The sequence below is a fragment of the Crinia signifera genome, chromosome 4 (assembly GCF_055691185.1).
Source record: "Crinia signifera chromosome 4, ASM5569118v1, whole genome shotgun sequence".
Lineage (NCBI taxonomy): Eukaryota > Metazoa > Chordata > Amphibia > Anura > Myobatrachidae > Crinia > Crinia signifera.
The window spans coordinates 320128432-320155412 of NC_139220.1; the positions used below are offsets into that span (position 1 = coordinate 320128432).

At 50.6% G+C, this 26981-nt stretch overlaps 1 long non-coding RNA gene across 1 annotated transcript; it reads left to right on the plus strand.

Annotated features, from left to right (window-relative positions):
* Window positions 1-3466: 3466 nt before the first annotated feature.
* LOC146075935 (uncharacterized) lies at window positions 3467-23144 on the plus strand. The gene is made up of 3 exons (XR_014473671.1): window positions 3467-3517; window positions 8272-8362; window positions 22909-23144. It is a non-coding gene; the product is annotated as an uncharacterized LOC146075935 (long non-coding RNA).
* Window positions 23145-26981: the final 3837 nt, after the last annotated feature.

Genomic DNA, 26981 nt, shown 5'->3' on the forward strand with positions numbered 1-26981 from the left:
GATTTTCTAGTTTTGAAATATAGCAACGCCAACCCCAGGGCCACTTCCTTGCGTTTTCCCCCCAGACTGAAAATTCCTACCCAGCCTTTCATAGCTCCCAGCTCACTTTCAACATATACAGTATATTAGGGCGGAGTGAAAAAGTTGAAACGTGCAAAAGTGTCTCGCTCTAAAGGCCCCTATACACTAGCCGATTTTGGTCAGATTTCAGCCAGATCAGTCGGATCTGGCCGAAATCGGACCAAAATCACCTAGTTTTGATGTCCTCTCAGATCCGATGCGCGGTCCCGTGCGCATCGGATCTGCGTCGGGTGGTCGGACCTGCTGCACGTCCGACCACCCGACTTGGGACCTAGTGGGGCGGCGAGGCGGTAGAGGAAGCAGGGGGGGCTGGGGACGCTGCGGGGGACACAGGCGGCATAGAGCCGCGCAGAGGAAGCCGGCGGGAGCTGTCAGTATTGAATAAAAAAAAAAGCCCATACAATGCATGGGCGGCCTGTGATTGGCTGAGCGCTCTCTCAGCCAGTCAGCAATTGGCTGAGAGAGCGCTCAGCCAATCACAGGCTGCCCATTCATTGTATAGGCTTTTTTTTTCTAGCACTGACAGCTCCCGCTGGCTCCCCCTGCCCGGCTCTATGCCGCCTGTGTCCCCCGCCGCGTCCCCAGCAGCGGGGGACACAGACGCTGTCCCCGCAGCGTCCCCAGCAGCGGGGGACACAGACGCTGTCCCCGCAGCGTTACCAGCAGCGGGGGACACAGACGCTGTCCCCGCAGCGTCCCCAGCAGCGGGGGACACAGACGCTGTCCCCGCAGCGTCCCCAGCCCCCCTGCTCCCACCTCTGTAGCCCCCCCCCCCCCCCTGCTCCCCGGGTTTTTTACATGTGATAAATCGAGACGATTTATCACATGTAAAAAATGGCACATCAAGTGCCAATCTAATCAAGCTCCCCCGGGGAGCAGCCGGGGAAGCTCAGGGGGAAGTCGGGGGCGACTTGTCCTAAGGACAAGTCGCCCTAGTGTATGGGGGCCTTTAGTCAATATCTTCTGTTCAAGACACCTAAAGTTTAGCCTTTTAGGTGCAAAAAACGAAACATATGAGACGTTCCGATCTAGTTAAAATGATGTCAGGACGTCTTACAGTGGTTCATTAATATACCTTAGCACAGTAAAAAGAGTACGAGCTTGTCCTAGTGCAATGTTACTGACTTTGGCGGGAGAAAAAAAATCCCTGACCCGCTTTCATGGTCACAATTGTGAATATTGTGTGTTTTCACCCGAAAGTGTTTTTTTTTTTTGGGGGGGGGGGGGGGGGGGGATTGGGGAGAGGGCTGCTCTGTAATTGAAGTGACCAAGAAAAAACCTTGGGGCAAAAAATCAGGGTAGATCTCTTTTGTTTGCCCTTAATAGAATAGTGCAACTCTGTGTCTTCCAATGTCCAAATCTTTACCGAATGCTCCAGTAAGTTCAATAAACAATGCATTACGCTGTTATTTGGGTGCAGTATTTTATACACTTCTGTTCATTGTCTTTCATTCAGGGTTGCCTGCCCTCCCGTAATGGCCGGGAGGGTCCCGGAAATCGGGAGCCCCTCCTGGCCCCCCGGAAAGGGTGGCAATCCTCCCGCATATCCCCCCCATCTCCCGCGATCTGTCCCTCGGCGGGGGGGCGGGGGTGTCCGCGGGTAAAATGCAGCGATCGCATCATTTTAACCCCGCCCCCAGCAGTGCAGTGCTTGAAATACTGGCATTGCACGCAGGGGGCGGGGCTAAAATGATGTGACGCTGTAGACACGCCCCCAAAAGGACATCATCTATGTGGCCCCACCCCTGAACCGCCTATTTTTCACTCCCAGATATGGCCCCACCCCCTGCCTAACAGAGCTGGTTGCCCTCTCCCGGAGAGGGCAGCTTAAAAGTTGGCAAGTATGCCTTAATTGTGGCAATTTTGCTTTAAACATGAATATGGGGGAGGTGGCGCCAGAAACTTTTTTGCATGGGGGAGCAAAATTCTAGTTACGCCTCTGATAGAGGCTGTGCGCACAGCTTGGATTCATGGGTGACAGGGGAAACTCCCAACTGCACCCCACCCCCTCCACAGGACACTGCCAGCCTTGGGCAGGAAGCGCGAACGTCCCAAAACAAAACGGACGTTCCTGCGATAAGCGCACAGTTGGGAGGTAAATCTAAATATATATATATATATCAGGGTTGCCTACCCTCCCGGAATGGCCGGGAGGGTCCCGGAAATCGGGTCCCCCTCCCGGTCCCCCGGAAAGGGTGGCAATCCTCCCGCATATCCCCCCAGCACCTGCGATGTGTCCCTCGGCGGGGGGGTCCGCAGGTAAAATGCCGCGATCGCGGCATTTTAGCCCCACCCCCCGCAGTGCAAAGACTGAAATACCTACATTGCACAGCGGGGGGCGGGGCTAAAATGCTGTGATGCTGTAGACATGCCCCCAACAGGGCATCATCTGTGTGGCCACGCCCCCGGACCGCCTCTTTTTCCAGTCCTGGAATGGCCCTGCCCCCCAGCCTGACAGAGCTGGCTGCCCTCTCCCGGAGAGGGCAGCTCAAAAGTCGGCAACTATGATATATATATATATATATATATATATATATAAAAAAATGTTTTCCTTTAATATAGGGATGGGGAACCTTTAATCCTCCAGATGTTGTTGAACTACACATCCCAACATGTCCTGCTACAGTTTTGCTTTTTGCCCATGCTTGCTGGGATGTGTAGTTCAACAACAGCTGAAGGGACGAAAGTTCCCCATCCCAGCTTTAATGTTAAGGATATAGTGGGAGAAAATTAAAATAAATATATTAACCAGCAGTCAATTGATTAATCTGTAAAATTAATGAAATAAATGTTTATAACTAAGACTTAGAGATATATAATGTAATGTGCCTTTATTAATGTGTATTTGTAGTACATAATGAGTTAAATATTAAGCTGCAAACTGTCATTACCTTCCATAGTAGGAGACTGTACTGTGGGCAAAAATGTATATAGCCAGCTTGGATTTGCCCTTAGTTAAAATGGCCACCGGAGCATCACCATATATTCAACTCTCTAAGAATAGAAAGGGGTTGGGGGCAGGGGTTCCAAATCTTTTTTGAGAGGATCAGACCATAGAATAAAATTTTTCCACGGCACCTTTAGGCCCCCCCCAAAATATATATAAAATTAAGTAGATTGTGTTTGTATGTGCTTCTAAGGTTCAGTTATGTGTTGAAGCGCATATATTTTATGATTGGCAGCCACCAGCACTGGTTTTGTCCATAAATAATTGATAATAACTATTTGCTGGTAGTTTGTTTTTGGGCTTGTTGCCTTGTTCTCAGGGCCCGCCGTGGATTGGATGCTGCAAAACAAAGCTGGCTCATGATTTGCTGTGCAGGGATTGGGTGGGCGGGTCTGTAAGTAGCAGGGAAGTGCTCACTGCTTCCTGTAGCTGCTGTATCGTGTTGTGTGGCCTATTATCTGCAGGGACCCAGGTGACGGATAGAAGCAGGTATGTGTATGTGTGCTGCAGCAGCCTGTACATCAGCAGCCACTCAGCCCTCACATTCCCTGGGCTTCCTTATAGTTACTTAGCTCACACGGAAGCCGGGGCTGCTCTGGCCGTGCTCTGTGTGCTGCTGTACATTGGTAGCAGCTAGTTCCCCTTCGCCGTAAGGACCTGGGGAGGAGAGGGGGCGGGAGAGGGGGCGGGAGAGGAGGAGCAAGGTCAGAACAAGACAACTTTTTTTTGAGCCGACATGTGCCGACAGGCGGTATTTCATGCCCTACCATCCACTAGGGCGTGGAGGAGGTTATTAAAGCTGTGGCGAGCGAAGCGAGCCACCGTGCCCGAAGCATTGCGAGCGAAGCGAGCTATGCGAGGGTCCATTTGGGTCCCTTCTTCTGAACTTGCTCCTCCTCTCCCTGCCCCATCTCCTCCCCAGGTCCTTACGGTGAAGGGGAACTAGTCTCAACCGCTGTACATTCCTCAGCAGCAGGGAGGGGAGGAAGGGGAACTGCTGCACTAATCTCACCCTGTACTCGGGCTGAGAACACAGACTTATCAGAGGTGCAGCAGCAGCATGGAGGGGGAGGACGGGGACTGCTGCACTAATCTCACCCTGTACTCGGGCTGAGAACACAGACTTATCAGAGGTGCAGCAGCAGCAGGGAGGGGGAGGACGGGGGACTGCTGCACTAATCTCACCCTGTACTCGGGCTGAGAACACAGACTTATCAGAGGTGCAGCAGCAGCAGGGAGGGGGAGGACAGGGACTGCTGCACTAATCTCACCCTGTACTCCGGCTGAGAACACAGACTTATCAGAGGTGCAGCAGCAGCAGGGAGGGGGAGGACAGGGGACTGCTGCACTAATCTCACCCTGTACTCGGGCTGAGAACACAGACTTATCAGAGGTGCAGCAGCAGGGAGGGGGAGGACGGGGACTGCTGCACTAATCTCACCCTGTACTCGGGCTGAGAACACAGACTTATCAGAGGTGCAGCAGCAGCAGGGAGGGGGAGGATGGGGGACTGCTGCACTAATCTCACCCTGTACTCGGGCTGAGAACACAGACTTATCAGAGGTGCAGCAGCAGCAGGGAGGGGGAGGATGGGGGACTGCTGCACTAATCTCACCCTGTACTCGGGCTGAGAACACAGACTTATCAGATGTGCAGCAGCAGCAGGGAGGGAGAGGACGGGGGACTGCTGCACTAATCTCACCCTGTACTCGGGCTGAGAACACAGACTTATCAGAGGTGCAGCAGGGAGGGAGGACGGGGACTGCTGCACTAATCTCACCCTGTACTCGGGCCGAGAACACAGACTTCTCAGAGGTGCAGCAGCAGGGGGGGGGGGGGACTGTTGCTCTAATCTCACCCTGTACTCGGGCTGAGAACACAGACTTATCAGAGGTGCAGCAGGGAGTGGGGTGATGGGAACTGCTGCACTAATCTCACCCTGTACTCGGGCTGAGAACACAGACTTATCATAGGTGCAGCAGGGAGGGGGAGGACGGGGGACTGCTGCACTAATCTCACCCTGTACTCGGGCTGAGAACACAGACTTATCAGAGGTGCAGCAGCAGCAGGGAGGGGGAGGACGGGGGACTGCTGCACTAATCTCACCCTGTACTCAGGCTGAGAACACAGACTTATCAGAGGTGCAGCAGCAGCAGGGAGGGGGAGGACGGGGACTGCTGCACTAATCTCACCCTGTACTCGGGCTGAGAACACAGACTTATCAGAGGTGCAGCAGCAGCAGGGAGGGGGAGGACAGGGGACTGCTGCACTAATCTCACCCTGTACTCGGGCTGAGAACACAGACTTATCAGAGGTGCAGCAGCAGCAGGGAGGGGGAGGACAGGGGACTGCTGCACTAATCTCACCCTCTACTCGGGCTGAGAACACAGACTTATCAGAGGTGCAGCAGCAGCAGGGAGGGGGAGGACGGGGACTGCTGCACTAATCTCACCCTGTACTTGGGCTGGGGAACACAGACTTATCAGAGGTGCAGCAGCAGGGAGGGAGAGGACGGGGACTGCTGCACTAATCTCACCCTGTACTCGGGCTGAGAACACAGACTTATCAGAGGTGCAGCAGCAGCAGGGAGGGGGAGGACAGGGACTGCTGCACTAATCTCACCCTGTACTCCGGCTGAGAACACAGACTTATCAGAGGTGCAGCAGCAGCAGGGAGGGGGAGGACAGGGGACTGCTGCACTAATCTCACCCTGTACTCGGGCTGAGAACACAGACTTATCAGAGGTGCAGCAGCAGGGAGGGGGAGGACGGGGACTGCTGCACTAATCTCACCCTGTACTCGGGCTGAGAACACAGACTTATCAGAGGTGCAGCAGCAGCAGGGAGGGGGAGGATGGGGGACTGCTGCACTAATCTCACCCTGTACTCGGGCTGAGAACACAGACTTATCAGAGGTGCAGCAGCAGCAGGGAGGGGGAGGATGGGGGACTGCTGCACTAATCTCACCCTGTACTCGGGCTGAGAACACAGACTTATCAGATGTGCAGCAGCAGCAGGGAGGGAGAGGACGGGGGACTGCTGCACTAATCTCACCCTGTACTCGGGCTGAGAACACAGACTTATCAGAGGTGCAGCAGGGAGGGAGGACGGGGACTGCTGCACTAATCTCACCCTGTACTCGGGCCGAGAACACAGACTTCTCAGAGGTGCAGCAGCAGGGGGGGGGGGGGGGGGGGGGGGCGGGGGACTGTTGCTCTAATCTCACCCTGTACTCGGGCTGAGAACACAGACTTATCAGAGGTGCAGCAGGGAGTGGGGTGATGGGAACTGCTGCACTAATCTCACCCTGTACTCGGGCTGAGAACACAGACTTATCATAGGTGCAGCAGGGAGGGGGAGGACGGGGGACTGCTGCACTAATCTCACCCTGTACTCGGGCTGAGAACACAGACTTATCAGAGGTGCAGCAGCAGCAGGGAGGGGGAGGACGGGGGACTGCTGCACTAATCTCACCCTGTACTCAGTGGTCGAAGTGGAAATTTTGAAGTGGGGGTATGGAAATTTTGAAGTGGGGGTATGGAAAAGTAAAGAGTGAATATAGTGCGCACCTTCGGACACCCCCTGTCCATCAACGTCCCCTGCCAGACTGCCCCGTTGTACAGGGGTATTACAAAAGCACAATATGTGCTGCTGAGTGATCAGAGAGCATCCTGAGGGGGAAAAAAAACTTTTTTTTTTTATCTTCAGATTAAAGTGGGGGTATGCCATACCCCCGTATACCGCCCCACTTCGACCACTGCCTGTACTCAGGCTGAGAACACAGACTTATCAGAGGTGCAGCAGCAGCAGGGAGGGGGAGGACGGGGACTGCTGCACTAATCTCACCCTGTACTCGGGCTGAGAACACAGACTTATCAGAGGTGCAGCAGCAGCAGGGAGGGGGAGGACAGGGGACTGCTGCACTAATCTCACCCTGTACTCGGGCTGAGAACACAGACTTATCAGAGGTGCAGCAGCAGGGAGGGGGAGGACGGGGGACTGCTGCACTAATCTCACCCTCTACTCAGGCTGAGAACACAGACTTATCAGAGGTGCAGCAGCAGCAGGGAGGGGGAGGACAGGGGACTGCTGCACTAATCTCACCCTCTACTCGGGCTGAGAACACAGACTTATCAGAGGTGCAGCAGCAGCAGGGAGGGGGAGGACGGGGACTGCTGCACTAATCTCACCCTGTACTTGGGCTGGGGAACACAGACTTATCAGAGGTGCAGCAGCAGGGAGGGAGAGGACGGGGACTGCTGCACTAATCTCACCCTGTACTCGGGCTGAGAACACAGACTTATCAGAGGTGCAGCAGCAGCAGGGAGGGGGAGGACGGGGACTGCTGCACTAATCTCACCCTGTACTCGGGCTGAGAACACAGACTTATCAGAGGTGCAGCAGGGAGGGGGAGGACAGGGGACTGCTGCACTAATCTCACCCTGTACTCGGGCTGAGAACACAGACTTATCAGAGGTGCAGCAGGGAGGGGGAGGACAGGGGACTGCTGCACTAATCTCACCCTGTACTCGGGCTGAGAACACAGACTTATCAGAGGTGCAGCAGGGAGGGGGAGGACGGGGGACTGCTGCACTAATCTCACCCTGTACTCGGGCTGAGAACACAGACTTATCAGAGGTGCAGCAGCAGCAGCAGGAAGGGGGAGGACGGGGGACTGCTGCACTAATCTCACCCTGTACTCGGGCTGAGGACACAGACTTATCAGAGGTGCAGCAGCAGCAGGGAGGGGGAGGACGGCGACTGCTGCACTAATCTCACCCTGTACTCGGGCTGAGAACACAGACTTATCAGAGGTGCAGCAGCAGGGAGGGGGAGGACGGGGACTGCTGCACTAATCTCACCCTGTACTCGGGCTGAGAACACAGACTTATCAGAGGTGCAGCAGCAGCAGGGAGGGGGAGGACGGGGGACGCTGCACTAATCTCACCCTGTACTCGGGCTGAGAACACAGACTTATCAGAGGTGCAGCAGCAGCAGGGAGGGGGGGGACTGCTGCACTAATCTCACCCTGTACTGGGGCTGAGAACACAGTTTCCGGAGGTGCAGCAGGCATATTTTAGTAAAATTAATGATAATAAATAAATAGGCACTAGTCCTTGCACCACCTGCACCCCAGGGAAACTTGGCTCCAACTTGCCGGTAACTTTTTTGTTGGGGGGGCTTTATAGGATTTTTTGTTTTTGCCTTGTTTTTCACTTTGTGGTTGCTTGTCTTTCATTTCAGAGTTGGTGACACTGCTGTACTTACACATAGGTACCAGCAGCTGGGAGACCCGGATTACTGTGGTCCTCAGGGGTCTGTAATACCCAGCAAGGTATGTGATTAGTCTGACCATGCCGAGTACTGTGTTATATATGTCTGTTCTACTAACTTGCTATAACAGCATCAACCACACTGACTGCTCTCTGTAAGGGAACCAGTATCTCTCATATATTTAGCCAGATCTGTCACTTATCCCCTGTGTATATAACGTTCCCGCCCAGCGGGATACACAAACCCGCACCCCCCTAGGGAAAAGACCAGTGTTTTATGTGTATAATGTTTTTATGTGTATAACGTTCCACCCCCTTGACATCACCTCCCCCCGCCCAACCAGGGCTACAGTACACGCCCACCATCCACCATTACTCCACAGCCACCATCCACCATTACTCCTGCACCCCACCCCCCTCTGCCAGCACCCCCCTCCCCGTACCTCCACGACCCCCCTCCCGCGATTCGTGGGACCCCCCTCCCGTGATTCATGGGACCCTCCCACGATTCGCGGGACCCCGCGACCCTCCCTCCCGTGATTCGCAGGCCCCCCACGATCCCCCTCTCGCGATTCGAGGCAACCCCCCCACCCCCTCCCGGGATTTGCGGACCACCGCCCCCTTCCGCAATTCACGGCACCCCCTCCTGCGATTTGCGACACCCCCTCCCGCAATTCGCGCCCCCTCCTGCGATTCTAGCACCCCCCCGCGATTTGCGGACCCCGCCCCCTCCCGTGATCCACGGAACCCCTCCGTAGCGCCCCCTCCCGCAATTTGCGGAACCCCCCGGCACCCTCCCGCACCCCCCTCCCGCGATTAGCGAACCCCCCCGTGATTCACACCCCCCCTCCCGCAATTTGCAGACCCCCTCCCTCGATTCGTGGACCCCCCCCTCCCGCGATTCACGCAATTCACGGCACCCCACGGCACCCTCCTGCAATTCGCGGACCCCCGCCGCCTCCCGCGATTCACGGAACCCCCCGTAGCGCCCCCCTCCCGCGATTTGTGGCCCCCCTTGGCACCTCCTACCCCCGCGATTCACAGGATCTCCGCGACCCCCCCCTTCCACGATTCGCCGGCCCCCCGCAACCCCCCCCCCGCGATTTGCGGACCCCTCAGCATCCTGCGCCCCTTCCCGCAATTTGCAGACCCCCTCCCACGATTCGCGGGCCCCCCCTCCCGTGAATCATGCCCCCTCCTCCCGTGATTCATGCCCCCTTCTGCGATTCACGGACCCCCACGCCACCCCCCCTGCGCCCCCTCCTCCCGTGACTCACGGACCCCCCCTCCCACAATTCACTGACCCGACAACCCCCCTCCCGCAATTTGCGGACCACCCTTCCCGCGATTCAAGCCCCCCCTGTGCCCCCTCCTATGATTTGCGGACCCCCGCCCCCTCCCACTAATCGCGGATCCCCGCACACCTCTCCCGCAATTTGCAGACCCCCCTGACCCCCTTCTAGCAATTCCACCCCCAGCGGACCACCGCGACTCCGCTCCCGCATTTCACGTACCCCCCTGAGAATGGGGGATCCTGTACCGTCACAAGCAGGTGCCGCCCCTAGGTGGGAAATCCGGCCCTGGCTACCGTATTGCAGGTTCCCCTACAGCCAGAAGTGTCCCCACGGTCCTCTGCACCAGCGCCACAACTTTTATCAATGTCTTGCCCACATACCACTATTATACAGCCTCCAGCTCTCATGCACGCTCACTCCCTCCCACTGGGAGGAGACGCTCACCCACTGCCGGGAGCTGCATACTGTCCCCCACCCTCCTCCAGTTCCAGGGATGCCCATCGACCATCAATGATTTCAAATAATCAATGGTTTGTGGCCGATGTTGAATACTTTTCCATCGATGTGGGAGGACCAGATGGTGAACCGATCAAGGTTCAAATTTTTTTAAATCTCCCGCGATTCGCAGAGCCCCCCGTGGCCCCCCCCCTGGGATTTGCGGACCACTGCCCCCGGGACACTGAGCACAGCTCCGCCCCCCACACCCGGAAGTCCCGCCACCAAGTTCTGATTGACCCACAGCCTTTTCAGTCAGATATAATGGATGACCATCGATAGCTACAACAATCGATGGTTATCCAAGTAATATGTTACTACTATCGATGGCAGGGTGCAAAATCTCCATCAATGCCAACCATCGATGGCGTCTGTCCCCCAGCCTCCTCTTTAGTCCCCCGTATGCCCACACACCCCTATCACAACCCAGCTTCCTGCTCTCCTGAACCGTAACTTCCACCACTGGGGAGTCGCTGGCGCTGTGTTGCCCACATACCCCTATCATGCCTCATAGCCCAGCCTCCTTCTCTCATGCACCCTAACTCCCCCCCAGTAGGAGGAGATACTGACTCAGGGGCACCATCCTGTACTCCTGTGGTGCCACGCTGGACCCTCACCTACTGGCAGAAGCTGCACAGTGTCCCCCACCCTCCTCTTTAGTCCCCCTCATACCCACACACCCCTATCACTACCCAGCTTCCTACTCTCCTGAACCGTAACTTCCACCACTGGGGAGTCGCTGACGCTGTGTTGCCCACATACCCCTATCATGCCCAGTAGGAGGAGACACTGCCTCAGGGCCACTGTCCTGTGCTGCCACGCTGGACCCTCACCCACTGGCAGAAGCTGTACAGTGTCCCCCACCCTCCTCTTTAGTCCCCCGTATGCCCACACACCCCTATCACTACCCAGCCTCCTGTTTTCTTGTGTCGTGACCTCCGCCAGTGGGGAGCCGCTGACTCGAAAACACCCTACTATACTATTGCACACACACACACCTCAACAACACGCACACACAGCCTCCCCCCCACACACACCCACAAATGTCACTGTACACTCCACACTATCAGTGTACATCTTTCTCTGTAACCGCTTTTTAATTAAACAAAACAATACACCCCCCTTCCACATCATATGCTCTCTATTTAACACATTTCACCTATAACTCAAGCTGCAATACAGGCATCTTTCATACAATTCTAACCATATTTCTCACAATACAAACGTTCACAAATGAAGGGGGCGCAGCCCCTTACGCCGGTGTGAAGAGCACCCGTAGGGCGCGATGAACCACCTAGTATATATATATCTCATTGCAGGGCTGAGTGCTAGTAACAACTAGATGGGGTTACAGCAGACGCTGCAGAACACTAATATACTGACCAGAGATGGACACTAACTCCTTATAGGAATATTATTGGCTGACTAATATCCTAACAGCTCTGTAATAGGTGCTGACTCATACCTCCCAACATTCATAGACAGGAACCCGGGACTGCTCGCGTGCGCGCCGTTTTTTTGAGGTGTGGCTACTGAAAAGGGGGCATGACCTGTTCCCGTGATGCTGCTGCAAGGCCGCGCCCCATTTTCACCGCTGTGGGGGGCATGCTCAGCAGCTCCGTGAGCTGCTGGCTATGCCCCCAGCCCCTCGGGCTGCAAGAATAGATGCTGTGCAGAGGCAGAACTCTGGGAGGCAATGGAGTCATCTGCCGCCGGGCTCCTGCTCCCAGGGGGGCACCTCTCTTCCCATGTGAGTTTAAATCAGTTAATTGAAAGCCGTTGATATCGCTTCTGTGGCTGACTCCCCCTCCTAGCAGGACCATAGAGTCCCACTCTCTTTAATCTAAACATAATATCCATACCATACACACATGCATACATATATTTATATAAGATGGTGTGTGTGCTGGGGGGCACCAATATTTCTCTTGCCTCCGGGCAACTGGGACGAACTTACGCCACTGACGCTCGCTGTGAGCATGTGCACCTCATCTATTCACGGACCACAGTGGGGGGGGCTCCCAACTGCCCCCGCCGCGGGACAAAAAAAAGGGACGTTCCCACGATAAGCGGGACAGCTGGGAGGTATGCTGCCTGAGAGTGGTAATATTCATTATATATATATATATATATATATATATATATATATATATATATATATATATATATATATATATATATATATATATATATATATATATATATATATATATATATATATATATATATATCTATATAATAAGTTGAAGAGTCTGTGTGTGTGTGTGTGTGCGTGTCCGTTGCATTGCGGATACACCGTGGCACTCAGCGCTGCCAAATTTGGCAACAAGGTACCTCTGGACCTGGTGGTGTGCACCTCGAAGCCGTTTTTGGGAAATTTCACTTAGAAATTTAAAAAACACCAAGTTTAAATTTGCCTTAATTGATGATCTGGGGAAAAAGATTGACGATCGGGGAAACCGTAGTCAAAGGAACAACTCCACACCTGATATCATTGCTGTCATTGAGTATGAATGACACATTCTAACATTATGGTGAAGGCTTTAAACAATTATTAGGAATAACTGAGGATATACATAGACCACACATCACACACACACGTACATATTGTACACACACACACACACAGTACACCACATATGCACACAACACACATATATATAGGTAGCTCACCTCACACACTTACACATTGGACAGATACACACAACAAAACACACACATAACACACCACAAACCCATATACACTACAGCACACACCCAAAAACAGTACAACAAACACACAGAACACACACACTTAAACATTGTGCAGATACAGAAACACACAGAACACACACACTTAAGCATTGTCAGGATACGCACAGCACACTACACGCACATATATATATGTAGCGCACCTCACATTCAGCAGATACACACACACATAACACACCACTCATGGTACAACACACACCCACATTCACTACAACACGCACCCAAAAACAGTATAATACAAAGAACACACATAAACATTGCACAGATACACACAGCACACTACACACACACATTTATACGTAACACACCTTACGCACTTACACATTGGGCAGATACACATAACATACCTCTAACAGCACAACACACACCCACATTCACCACACACACACACACCCAAAAAACAGTACAACACACAAAACACATACTTAAACACTGCACAGATACACAAATGCACAACACACACATACACATACTGTATATACATAGCACACCTCACACACTTACGCATTGGACAGATACATACAACACAACACACACAACCACATACACTACAACACACACACAAAAACAGTAACACACACACAAACACATTAAAAAAATAATTTGCCATTTATTTAACAGTCTGTACAGGCTAATAAAAACTGAACCTAATGTACCAGCTTTTCTTTTTTCCCCATATCCATCTCTGCGCACCCCGGCCAGTTGCACTGAGAAATCTTTGTCCTGGCCAATGCACCCGTTGATCAATACAAAGTGGGTACACTGCACTCACCCTGTTAGTCAGTTGGATGTTAGGCACTGCTCTGCCTTAAGGGTTTCCCAGACTCTTTTGGTTCATAGATAATGTTTGGTCGATGGGCATGAGCGCTGCATGTATTTGTTTGAAGTTATGAGTGTAAGAAGTTAAAGAATAAGACTGAGATGAAGATTTGTCACGTTATAGTGTACAATTTACTCAATAAATCGTGAAATAAATATGTGTACATAGAAGTACAATCAAGAAATGAAAGTAGAATTAAAAAATAAATTCGGATTCAAACTGATAATTTTTTGGATGGGGTGGGTTGCAAAACAAATCTATAGGTGGAGGGGGTATGGATATTGTGGGCATAATTAGTGTTTTATACACCCACAGGGGGTCCCCAGTTGATGAGAGATTTTCACTTCAGTGTCACCATAGGGGTATTTCCAATTGGGGTTCAGATGGTCTTTTAGGGGTCCCTTTTTACAATCCCGTTGGTCTCTTCTCCTGGAGCCTACGGTCTCCCTCAGTGATTGACTATCATTAAGGGAGACCGTAGGCTCAAGGAGGAGAGACCTATGGGATTGTATAGGGTCCCTAAAAGACCACCTGGACCCCAATTGGGAATCCCGCTATGGTGACACTGTGACCGTGACACTGTACTGAAAATCCCATCAATTGAGGACCCCCTGTAGGTGTACCAAACACCAATTATGCCCACAATATCCATACCCCCCACCTATAGATTTGTTTCGAAACCCACCCCCATCCAAACAATTATCAGTTTGAATCAGAACTTATTTTATAATCCTACTGTCATTTTTTAATTGTACTTCTATGTACACGTATATATTTTTTTCACAATTTATCGAGTAAATTGTACACTTTAACATGGCAAATCTTTATCTCAGTCTTATTCTTCAACTTATTACACTCCAAACCTTATCGATGCACCCATTTATGATTGCGATGGCTGGATCGGTGTATTGGCCCCGTGGGTGTAGAGAAGAATTTGGCCCATTGCACCCATTCCCAGTGCTGCATTGCAGTGGTGCGGTTAGCGTGCATCGCGTCATGATGTCATATGGCCAGGCCCGTGGACCTGCTCCCACACTCAGTGGCAGCCCCACTGTTTGGTAGAGATGCCCGGTGCATGTGCTTTACAGATCTCCAGACCTCAGAGACTGTTGCAGGCAGGATCGGTGAGGGGAGCGGCACTGGCAGGGAGCGGTGAATTTTTAATTAATTATGGCACGGTAAGTAATGCCCACCCCGGTCTCCACGCACTCAGCGCCAGTAATTACACACCCAAGAAACTGTACCATTGAAAGTATAGAAATGGAGGTGTGGCCACGTCCCTTTCTGATTTTGTACCAATTTCTGACCCTCAGATGTTGGAGGCTATGTCATGGGTGCTAAATCTCAGGAGTGGATGTGGAATTCATCAACACATACAAGTTATCAACTCAGGAGCGTTGTGTTTCAAACAACAACACCACACCTCATTGCCATCATTGAGTATCAATGCACACACATTCTAACATTATGGTGGAATCTATAACAAATTACAATCTTAGGTCTTTGGCACAGACTACTGTAAGATGACATTTTTTCAGCAATTTTGGAAATAAAAAAAACCCAAGGTTTTCACGGGCAACGCCGGGCGGGTCAGCTAGTGTATGTATATATATATATATATATATATATATATATATATATATATATATATATAAATTAGGATTATGTTTGTATTTCCGATGTGTAATGTGTGTGAGTGTAACATAATAGGCAACATAATATTTTTATGTAATAAATGTCAAATAAGGTATTTTACCTCTCCCCGTGCGCAGTTATATTGTTCTTATCTGCTTTATACTCCTATTTATAGCTCCTACTACAGGTGAGGTTTATACCTCCCAAAGTCTGGAGCTTATCCTCTGTTTTCTTAATTGTTAGACCCATCTGTCCACAGAGGCCGCAGTTTCTGATTAGCGTATCCATCACCATGGTAACTTAATAATCAATACTAATATTAGGACAGGGTTGCCAACCCTCCCGGAATGGCGGGGAGGATCCCGAAAATCGGGTCCCCCTCCCGGCCCCCCTGAAAGGTGGGCAGCCCTCCCAGATTCCGGTGGTCCCCTTTCTCCCCCCCCTTCCCTCATTTACCGGGGGGCAGAAGCTTGAAATTGCCACGATTTGTGGCATTTCGGCGGAAGGGGTATGGCTAAATATGCAAATCGACCATATTTAGCTCCGCCCCCTCATCGGAGACCCACCTATTGCAGGATTTGCATCACTGGGGGATGGGACTAATGATGTCTCCATCAGGCCCCGCCCCCAGAAGTGATAGTGACAGTCTCCTCTGCTGGGTTCTCCCGGAGAGGAGACTGTAAAAGTCGGCAACCCTGTCTTAGGCCGGTTTCACACACTCCGGCTCCTGCCGGACGGTGAAATCCCGCACGGCCAGGGAGCCGTGCCGCACACACTAGTTTATCATGGAGGGGATGGCCACAGCCCGGCAGCCGTCCCTTCCAGTGGTGAGATCCGGCTGCAGCCGTGCGGCCGGGCCGTGGCCGTCCCGTGTGAATGGACACAATAGTGTCCACAGAGCAAGGGTTTGTACCAGTCGCACAGGGAAATATAGTATCGTTTTCATTCAGGTGGACCCTTGTATAGGTTATTTCGTGTGGGATTCACTTGAGTCAACCTGTAAGGGTGTGCTACCATGGAAAATAAATTTTGAGCATACAGAGAAAGAGAAAGCACAGAATGTCCAGTATGGTGCACCTTTGAAAGGAATGTACGATAAAATGTAACTTTTAATAAAGGATGCTTTTAAAAGATTGCGAACATAAAAACACACTAACACACAGATAAACACAAATAGTGATTTAAAAGAGGAAGAATTCCTCATGCAGTGTGCCCCGGATTTGTAATACAAATGACAAATTGGAAATTTTTATTATAGATGTCTCCTGGTGTGTATGCACCACGGAGAACCCCACTTAAAGGTTTGCTGTTAAATTCAAGAACAGTTGTACTTCAAGTGTAACCCTGAAAATGAGATCTACCATGAGATCGGGTTCACATGTATCGACTTTGTGTGTGCTGAAGGGAGATTGACTACTAAGTCCTATTATTCGTGTGATGCGAAATCCCTGTCAGCGCAACCGTTGTATCAATCACTGGTATAGATCGATTGACTTGATATTTACACAGACAATAATTCGTGAATGATTGCAACCTTTTGATAACCCTTCTTAGACAATGAGATCCACTGTGGGATCGGGTTCAGGATTTTGCGCTCAAATGGTTTTACAGAGAGGCTTTGAGACTAATACTGGAAATTCTCCGTTACCTGCCCTGATGGCGGTCACCGTAGCCGTGTCTCAAAGAGTCGCCTAAACTCTGTCAGTGAGGCGCATCTGAGGTATGTGCCCTTGCACGGCCTCAGAAAAATCAGAGTGCTGCTGAAGTCGGGTGACGGCCGTCACAACCTGATCAGTAAGCAGCGGGGTTCTGTCTGCGGCGGAAAACCCGTTAGGCGCAACCAAACATAATCAAAATACAATGGTAAGTGGACCTGAAGAAGCTCTGTGAAGCGTGCGCCGACCGCTCGCAGTGTGTCCCCCCTACCCTCTCCCCACTTACCATTGTATTTTTATTGTTTGGTTGCGCCTAACGGGTTTTCCGCCGCAGACAGAACCCCGCTGCTTACTGATCAGGTTGTGACGGCCGTCACCTGACTTCAGCAGCACTCTGATTTTTCTGAGGCCGTGCAAGGGCACATACCTCAGATGCGCCTCACTGACAGAGTTTAGGCGACTCTTTGAGACACGGCTACGGTGACCGCCATCAGGGCAGGTAACGGAGACGCTCTCCACACCCTGCACCGGGAGTAATTTCCAGTATTAGTCTCAAAGCCTCTCTGTAAAACCATTTGAGCGCAAAATCCTGAACCCGATCCCACAGTGGATCTCATTGTCTAAGAAGGGTTATCAAAAGGTTGCAATCATTCACGAATTATTGTCTGTGTAAATATCAAGTCAATCGATCTATACCAGTGATTGATACAACGGTTGCGCTGACAGGGATTTCGCATCACACGAATAATAGGACTTAGTAGTCAATCTCCCTTCAGCACACACAAAGTCGATACATGTGAACCCGATCTCATGGTAGATCTCATTTTCAGGGTTACACTTGAAGTACAACTGTTCTTGAATTTAACAGCAAACCTTTAAGTGGGGTTCTCCGTGGTGCATACACACCAGGAGACATCTATAATAAAAATTTCCAATTTGTCATTTGTATTACAAATCCGGGGCACACTGCATGAGGAATTCTTCCTCTTTTAAATCACTATTTGTGTTTATCTGTGTGTTAGTGTGTTTTTATGTTCGCAATCTTTTAAAAGCATCCTTTATTAAAAGTTACATTTTATCGTACATTCCTTTCAAAGGTGCACCATACTGGACATTCTGTGCTTTCTCTTTCTCTGTATGCACAATAGTGTCCATTCACAACTAATGTGTGCGGCACGGCTCCCTGGTCGTGCGGGATTTCACCGACCGGCAGGAGCCGGAGTGTGTGAAACCAGCCTTAAGGCCCCCATACATTAGTCCGACTTGTCCTAAGGACAAGTCGGACCTGATTCCCCCTGCAGCTCCCCGGGAGGGGGACACACGATTTGGCACTTGATGTGCCAAGTTTTGCAAATGATACATCGCATGCGATGTATCATTTGCAACTCCCGGGGAGCTGCAATGTGAAGGGGGCAGGGGGACATTGAGGTGGCTGCGGGGGACGGACGCTGCGGGGGACACAGAGGCGGCAATTACTTACAGCTGAGCCGGGCAGGGGGAGCCGGGAGCTGTCTGTACTGAAGAAAAAAAAAAGCCCATACAATGAATGGGCAGCTTGTGATTGGCTGCTGAGCGCTCTCTCAGCCAATTGCTGACTGGCTGAGAGAGCGCTCAGCCAATCACAGGCTGCCCATTCATTGTATGGGCTTTTTTTTTTCCTTCCGTACTGACAGTGGCAGCTCCCGGCTCAGCTGTAAGTAATTGCCGCCTCTGTGTCCCCCGCAGCGTCCGCCCCCCCAGCCGCCTCGCAGCGTCCCCCCCACCTGCATTGACGGCTACCTGGGGGAGCGGCAGGCGGCGGGAGAATATAAAGAAATCTTACTCAAAAGACCGGGCGGCCGCTGATTGGCTGAGAGCTCGGCCAATCAGCGGCCGCCCAGTCTTTTGAATAGGATTTCTTCCTATTCTCCCGCCGTGCACCTGGTCTTCATCTGCACCGCCTGCGGTCCTCGCCTGCCGCTCCCCCAGGTACCCACAGATATATCGGATCTGAACATCGTGGGAGCTAAAAAGCACCCATGATGGGTCAGATTCCGATATATCTGATGTTCAGTAGGTCCGACGCCGTGATCCGATCCGATGTGCGCGGGACCGCGCATCAGATCAGATGTCAAACACCTGCGATTTTCGGCCGATTTCACCCGATTTATCGGCCGAAATCGGGTGAAATCGGCCGAAAATCGCATAGTGTATGGGGGCCTTTAGGATCACATTGATTGGCTTATACTATACAGGAAGAGATACAAAGCTAGGAGAAGTTTTAGCTCTAAACTGAAGATGCCCATACATTAGGGTGACTTCTCCGAGACGAGAAGTCACCTGTGATCCCCCTTGAGCTGCCCAGGAACCTCCCCGGCAGCAGGACCACATACCGTATGCAGTCATTTTGTATATGATGCATTGTATACGATCTCAGCCAAGTCTGCCTGGCTGGCGATGCGGCTGATCTTACCTGCAGCCTGTGCGATCTTCAGGCTCCGATGAGATACACATGGGACTGCACATCGCATAGAATTTACTAAGAAGAATTTGTTAAAAAAAATAGTATTTTCATAGGAAAATACAAATTTTTTGGCGTATTCGTATTTTTGCCATTTACTATGCCAAAAATACGAATTTTCGTATTCGTATTGATGGGACATTCGTATTTGTATTTACAAATACGAATGAATACACCATCGAAAGAATACGACAGAAATCACCATTCAAAAGAATGGTGACTCATGATTTACTAAGCGGCCGTATTTAAAATACGACTGCTAATTGGCGTAAAACGCCCGCGAATGGCGTGCCAAATACGGCAGGAAAATACACTTTATTTCCCTGTCGTATTTGCAGGCTTCAGTGTAAAAAATAAAAATAAAATAAAAAATAATTGAAAAAAAAAAAAACGGCGTGGGGTCCCCCCCCCCCACAGCCGTATCCAGCACCAGGCTAAAAAAGCCGGGGCTGGTATTAAAAAATCATAAAAAACCCGGCAAGTAGGTAAGTAAGTAGATTTTTTTTTTTTTTAAACCAGCTCCAGGTCCGGGGCTGGTTCACAAAATCCAGGGGACAAAATGACTAGGGGTCCCCCGTATTTTATGAACCAGCCCCAGGCCAAACCAGCCAGCAGGGTAATGTCACAGCCGGGGGGCACTTATTATATAAGGTCACGCGGCCAAAACATCACCCTACTGACCAGTCAGCCTGGCCAGGGGTCCTGGGGGAGTGGGGACCCCCCAATAAAGGAGTCCCCCCCCCCTCCAGGACTTACCTGACCAGGCTGAAGCCTGGTGCTGTCCCCAGTGACCCTGGAGCGGTGCTCACCGGGCTGATTCAGTGTAAAAAATAGAATAAAGTATTGTCTAATACTGTGGAACTATTAGTCCCAGCAAGCCTCCCCCCGCAAGCTGGGACTTGGATAACCACAAGTCCCAGCATGCGGGGCATTAAAGGGCCCGCTGGCACTTGTAGTTCCACAGTATGAAAAATAGTAAAATAAACACACACCACATCCAAAGCCCACACATACTGATACTTACCTATCTTGAGCCTGTCGGTAGGTCCCTGGGTCTGGGGTCCGGTGTTCCTGGGTCTGGGCCTCCAGGGTCTTGGGTCCGGTGCTCCATGGTCCGGTGCTCCATGGTCCGGTGCTCCGGGGTTATTTATTTATATTACCAATTTTTTTACACATCTGACCGTATATACGGCGCTAATACGAATCATTACGCCATCGGTGGGTTACATAGTAGTCGTATTTGACTGCTTTATAAATTCCCCTCCGGAACACGAATTTGCATACTGCGGAAACAGCCGTATACAGTCGTAGTCATTCTTATTAAGAATACGAATACGAAATATTGTATTTGTATTCTTAGTAAATTCCCCCCCTGATGTCAGTCACATTTGATTTGGACGCGTTTCATGTACTATATCACCGCAATCACATGAAAAGTGACCAAGGGACCTATTTATCATGATCGCATTTACACTGGGATCTGGGCGGAATATTACCGGCCAGGATCACATCCCTGTAAAGTGCTGACCCGGAAGCTGGGGGGGGGGGGGGTCTGCGCATGCGCGGTTATGTGTTGACCCCCGCCAACCCCTCTGACTGCACTGCCCTGCTCGGCAGTGCGATCCCGTAGCCATGGGCTATCACCGTTCCAGAATGGCTATGGCCAAGGGATGCAAAGCCGGGGTGCCCAATGTGGGGGATGCGACCGGCGGCGCTGCAGGGGGGTCGCAGCAGCGATCGGAGATTCCTGCTGCGGTCCACCTTTGATACATTGGGGTGATACTTAATATTTGTGGCTAACCCCCGAAAACGGGTATTTTCTGGTATTTAGCCGCAAATATTATTTGATAAATGGCGCCCCAAATCACAAGTGTATTGCCCTAGTGTATGTGTGCCATACTATTGGCCTCTAGTCACCACCCTCAATCCTTAAAGAAAGGGCTCCCTCTCTCTCCCAGTATCTATGACTCCACCGGATCTGCAGTGACCCAGAGGAGAAGCTCAGACAAATGGATCAAATGATGGTTACATTTCTCCAAAGAGGATGTTCATATACAGCAATACAGCAAGCTAAGATAGAAGTGTTGGGGGAACCCACGAGGAATACGACAACCCCGGCAAATAAGAGCGAGACATCGGTAATATGGATAAATAACTACACAACGGTCACACAGAGACTAACTACGACTGCTGAGAGAATCTGGCCAGTGGTCCTGATGTGAGAGGAATCTCTGAGCGCTCATTACTCCAATGTTATATGAGGGGAGAAATATTACAGATGCTCCGGTACATACTGAGGTTTCTAATTTTGACAGATGTGGAGAAACATTTATTAATAAAGAAACCTGGTAATTTTATATGTTTTGGATGCACCACATGTATGTATTTAGTAACGGGGGATTACATAGTGCTCCCGCACACAGATAGAAGCCTATGGGCTTCTATCACCTCCACCGACCCCCACCACAGATGCCGATCCCCCTGGCATACCTTCCTAGGCTAAAGCCTGGCCTTGGACCCTGAAGGTAACATCCTCCCCCTAGCAACGCAGCCGGAGGTCCTTCCAGCCGCAGGGAGAGGAGGAGGTACCCAGGGATGTGACGAAGCACACCACATCCCTGTTATCGCGGGGGTCTCCTACACCGCATTGCAATGCTAGTCGCATATGTTAGTACATATGTGCTAGCATCTCTGCGGTGGGGCGGCGATGTATTATAATACACCCACCCAGTGGGAGGTTACTCTTGCAAAAAGAAGCCTAAATGGATAAATAAGCTTAATACTGTCTCCCCTGTGGCCTTAATGAGACTGTTGCTAAATTGTTCCATTGGAAATGTTTGATATAATTAGGCTGGCCATACACTACTGCGATGTATCAGGGCTGTGTATGGCCATCTGATCCCCCTGCAAACCACCTGGGACCATCCTGTGCGGCAGGATCACATGCGATACTTTGTATGCGGTCCTTTCATATGTGATGTATCGCATGCAGCCTCTGTGCCGCGGATGGGAGGGAGTAACGAGTCAGAGGTCAGACCTACATGCAGGTCCAATCTCCCTCAGGTCCAAGGGATGCGCACCGGACCCGATGACATGTCATTCTCAGCCCGATTAGTCGCAATGGATGGAATTGGCCCATATCGCTGTAGTGTATGGGGTTATTTATATTCAGTTTAGAGCTAAAACTCCTCCTAGTTTTCCATCTCTACCCATATAATATAAGCCAGCGGTTCTCAAACTGTGGGTCCTGACCTTGAGTCCTGATCACCTCAGCATGGGGACGCGACTCCATGTTGCTGACCATCAGCCTGATGACTTCTTCAATCTCCCAGTCAGTGATCCAAGGAGTCTGACCCATAAGTAGAATTGTCTGTTACGTCAGACCCTACAATGCTGCCAGGCATGTGCGCTCTGCTGACTACACATGTGCGTATAACCATGTGCTCCTTATACTCAGGTGCAGAATCCGTATTGCCGTGACTTGCTGTATGATCCCTGTAACTGGAGGCAGAAATATAACCGGATCCTCCTCTTCCCTCCGGTGTATGTGGGACACTGCTGCCGGCCAGTGATACGGGAGGATAAGGTGATTATAACATTATCTTATCATATTGGGCACTGATCAGTAAGGCAGTGAATGACCGTGTTATACACTATGTCCAGTATCAATCAGCTGCGGTAAAGGATATGCCAGGAACTATCCAATTATCCTGGACTGGTGCTCTGCCACTGCTTCATACGTGTACATGTTTTCTAATAACGCTCCTCTGTCCAGACCACTTTCCCTCACTGTCTGCTCTGCATCCCGACTAATACTGCTCCTACCGACACCTGAGCGCTCAGCCAGCCACAGCCAGAGACCCCACCACCGCGCTACTTGACCCATACCGGCCAATCAGCTGCTCCCATCTCCCTTTTCTCTTCTCTCCCGGCTCTATCACAGCAGCAGCACCGCTTCCCTTCCCGGAGACTGAGCTCTGATCACTAACACCATTATTGTTCGGCTTCCATACGGGATAGTGCGATGGTTAATATAACTAAACCTTCCCTGAGAACTGCAGTACATAATAGGGAAAATGGCACAAAAAATTTGTACAGTAGTTTAAGATTAGCGCATTCAGACAGACGTGTATAAGTTAAACACTGCCAGTTCCAGACCATGCCCTTCGGTCTATCCATTGCTCTGTGTATATTCACAAAGGTGATGACGGTAAAGATGTTCCTGCTCAGAAACGAGGGGATCAACATTGTCCCGTATCTGGATGGCCTCCTAATAGAGGCTAAGTCGGAGGAGAGGTTGGTGCAAGCGATCAATCTTGCTATGCAAGTTGGATTCTGAATCTTCCAAAGTCCTCGTTGGTACCATGCCAGTGTCTTCAGTTCCTGGACATGATCCTAGACACAGGGGAACAAAAGATGTTCCTGTGGACAAAGTTGTGGCACTTCAACTGTTGGTAAAGGAAGTACTCTGAGCCGAATATCAGTCCCCTTTGATACATTGGGGTGATACTTAATATTTGTATTGAATATCAGTCCATATGTGCATCAGATTACTGAGCAAGTTGGTGTCCTCAATCGAGGCTGTTCAATATGGAAGGTTCCATTCCAGAACTTTTCAACTGTTCATCTTGAGCAAGTGGTCCGGGTCTCATCCCCACATGCACAAGATAATACGTCTGTCCCCCCAGACATGGTTGTAACTCCATTGATGGCTTCAGTTTACCAACCTGATGGTGGGCTAGAGTTTTGGGATTCAAAACTGCATCCTCCTCAGGAAGGTCACCAGTCTAATGGGCTATGGTGCATTGACGCAGTTGGTTCAGTTCCAAGGCAATTGGGCCTCATGGGAAGATAGATTACACATCAACAGAGCTTTGAGCCATGTTCAAAGCTCTGTTGCAAGTCTATCCACTACTACAGTGTCAAGCTGTGCAGGTCCAGTCAGACAACGCAATGACAGTTGCCTACATAAACCATCAGGGAGGTATGAAGAGCAGAGCGTGTGTGAGGGAAATGTCCAAAATTCTCTTCTGGGCAGAACAGCATGCAAGAGTGATCTCAGCCATAGAGATGGAGCGCCTGTCAGCCAGGGTCACCAAATGTCCCGTGCCAGAACAGGACGCACGAGCACCCCCTTCTGGTGATTGGTGGCGGACATTCTATAACCAGGAGCAGCTCCATTGAGAGCTGTTCCATCTCTATTTATCCCGGTAGTGGACAACTGGCACACAGATTTCCTCAGTCGACAATCTCCATCCCGGGGAATGGGGCCTGAACCCCCAGGGATTAGATCTGGTTGTAGATCAGTGGGGACTTCCACAGATAGACCTGATAGAATTTAGACTCAACAGAAAACTCAACTGGTATTGTTCAAGAACAGTTGATCTTCAAGCAGTGGCTGCCCTGACAGCGAGTTGGTCATACTGACTGGTATTCCTGTTCCCTCCGATTCCCTTAATCGCAAGGGCGCTAAAAAGAATCAGGAGCCAAGGAGTGGAGGCGATACTGGTGGCCCCAGACTGGCCTCGATGGGCGTGAAATGTTGATCTTCAGACTATGGTAATCGAAGATCCATGGCACCTGCCTCTCAGAAAAAAATCTGCTCCAGCAAGGCCCGTTCGTCTACACTGGGCGGCAAAAAACCTGCACGCCCAAATGCCATGCCATACACAGTAGTTATTAATGGACAGGATTGTGTCCATTCACACGGAATGGTCACGGCCCGGCCGCTCGGTTGCAGTTGGCTGTCACCACTGGAAAGGACGGCTGCCGGGCTGTGGCCATCCCAACCAGTGTAAACTTCTGTGCGCGGCAGGGCTATTTGGCCGTGCAGGGTTTCGCCGCCCGGCGGCTGCCGGTGTGTGTGAAAGGGGCCTTAGGGTGGCTTTGTTTAAAGGCTTGGAGGTTGAGAGACAGATTCTAGCCCAGAAGGGCCTGCATGCCTCGGTGATATCTACTATGACCCAGGTTAGAAAGCCTTTGGAGGAAATATGTTGCCTGGTGTGAGAACAAGACCTTTCTACATCCTGTTCTTGCAGACAGGTCTGGATTTGGGCCTACGTCTGGGATCGTTAAAGGTGTCTGTTTCCTTCCAGAACTGGACATGGTGTTGAATTTTCTGCAGTCATCATGGTTTGAACAAGAAAAAAGAGAACATGAAACAGCGCTGATCACCAGATTCAAGATAGAATAAAACTACAATCAATAAAAATGTAAATGACAAATCTTGTTTTGTTAAGGTATATTCACCCACTGGTTCCACTTGGTGGCTGAAGGTTTTCTCTGATGCAAATGTCCATTCCTACTGGGCCCAATGGATATTGTGTACAGTCCAATTCAGGTTCCTCTGTTCCTAGTTTTGCCTCTGGGGGATAGCACACCCCTCTGTTCCTTTTGTAGCCACAGGGGGACAGCCTCAACCCCTACCTCGGAAGACGTCTGTGCGGAGGATTTCTGGCTGTGGAAATGGCTGATTCAAAGGTGGAAAACCCGGGAGGGTGTATGGTAATCCCTCGTTAGGTGGAGGACTGACAAATGAATGCTGTATAGAGCTTAGATGGTGTAAAAGCAGCAATTGTGGATCCAAGAGTTGATAGCCTTGATGCGTTTCGCTGCTTGGCTGCAGATTTTTCAAAAAGCCAGAAATCCTGCAGCCAACAAGTGGAACCAGTGGGTGAATATACCTTAACAAAACATGATTTGCAATTGTAATTTTTTATTGATTGCAGTTTTATCCTATCTTATTCATGCAATTGCATTATTAATATTAAAATGTATTAACCATATGAATCCGGTGATCAGCGCTGTTACATTTTTCTCTTTTTTCTTGTATGTTTTTGACTGAGGGAGCTACTACCCCCAGTAGCTTGTAATAGCAGCTACTTGGCATACCAACTCACCGCGGAGCGACCTCTCTATGTCTTCGATATAAATCATGGTTTGAACCCCTGGCAACGACTGATTTGAAATACCCCAAGTGGAAGACAGTAGTGCTTCTGGCCCTAGCCTCTGCTAGGAGGGTGTCAGAATTAGGAGCATTGTCGTGTAAGAGCCCACATCTCGCCTTTCACGAAGACAGGGCGGAGCTTAGAACAAGAGAGCATTTCCTGCTGAAGGTGGTATCGGCGTTCCACCTAAACCAGCCTATTGTGGTTCTGACTAGCACTGCTCATCCTAATATCTCAGAATCCCTGGATGTTTTGAGAGCCTTGAAAACATATGTTAAAAGGACAGCTCACATTCATAAGACAGATTGCCTCTTTGTGCTCTATGATGCTGTTAGGGTTCTGAGGGGATTCCAGACAAGAGGTTACTGGGACAGACAGGCCACGATCCAACCATAACTCTGTTAATCCCTCCAGAGGCTATAGGCACCTGCAGAGCTAAGACTTCACCAATAAAAGCCACGTTCAAAGGAGTAAATTAGGTTCACTCCAACCCCGGTGCCACCTGGACTTGGCAAGGAAACAAGGTGCCTACCACCTCCAGAGCAGACAAGAGGATTGCTAAATAAAAACCCATAAACATGGA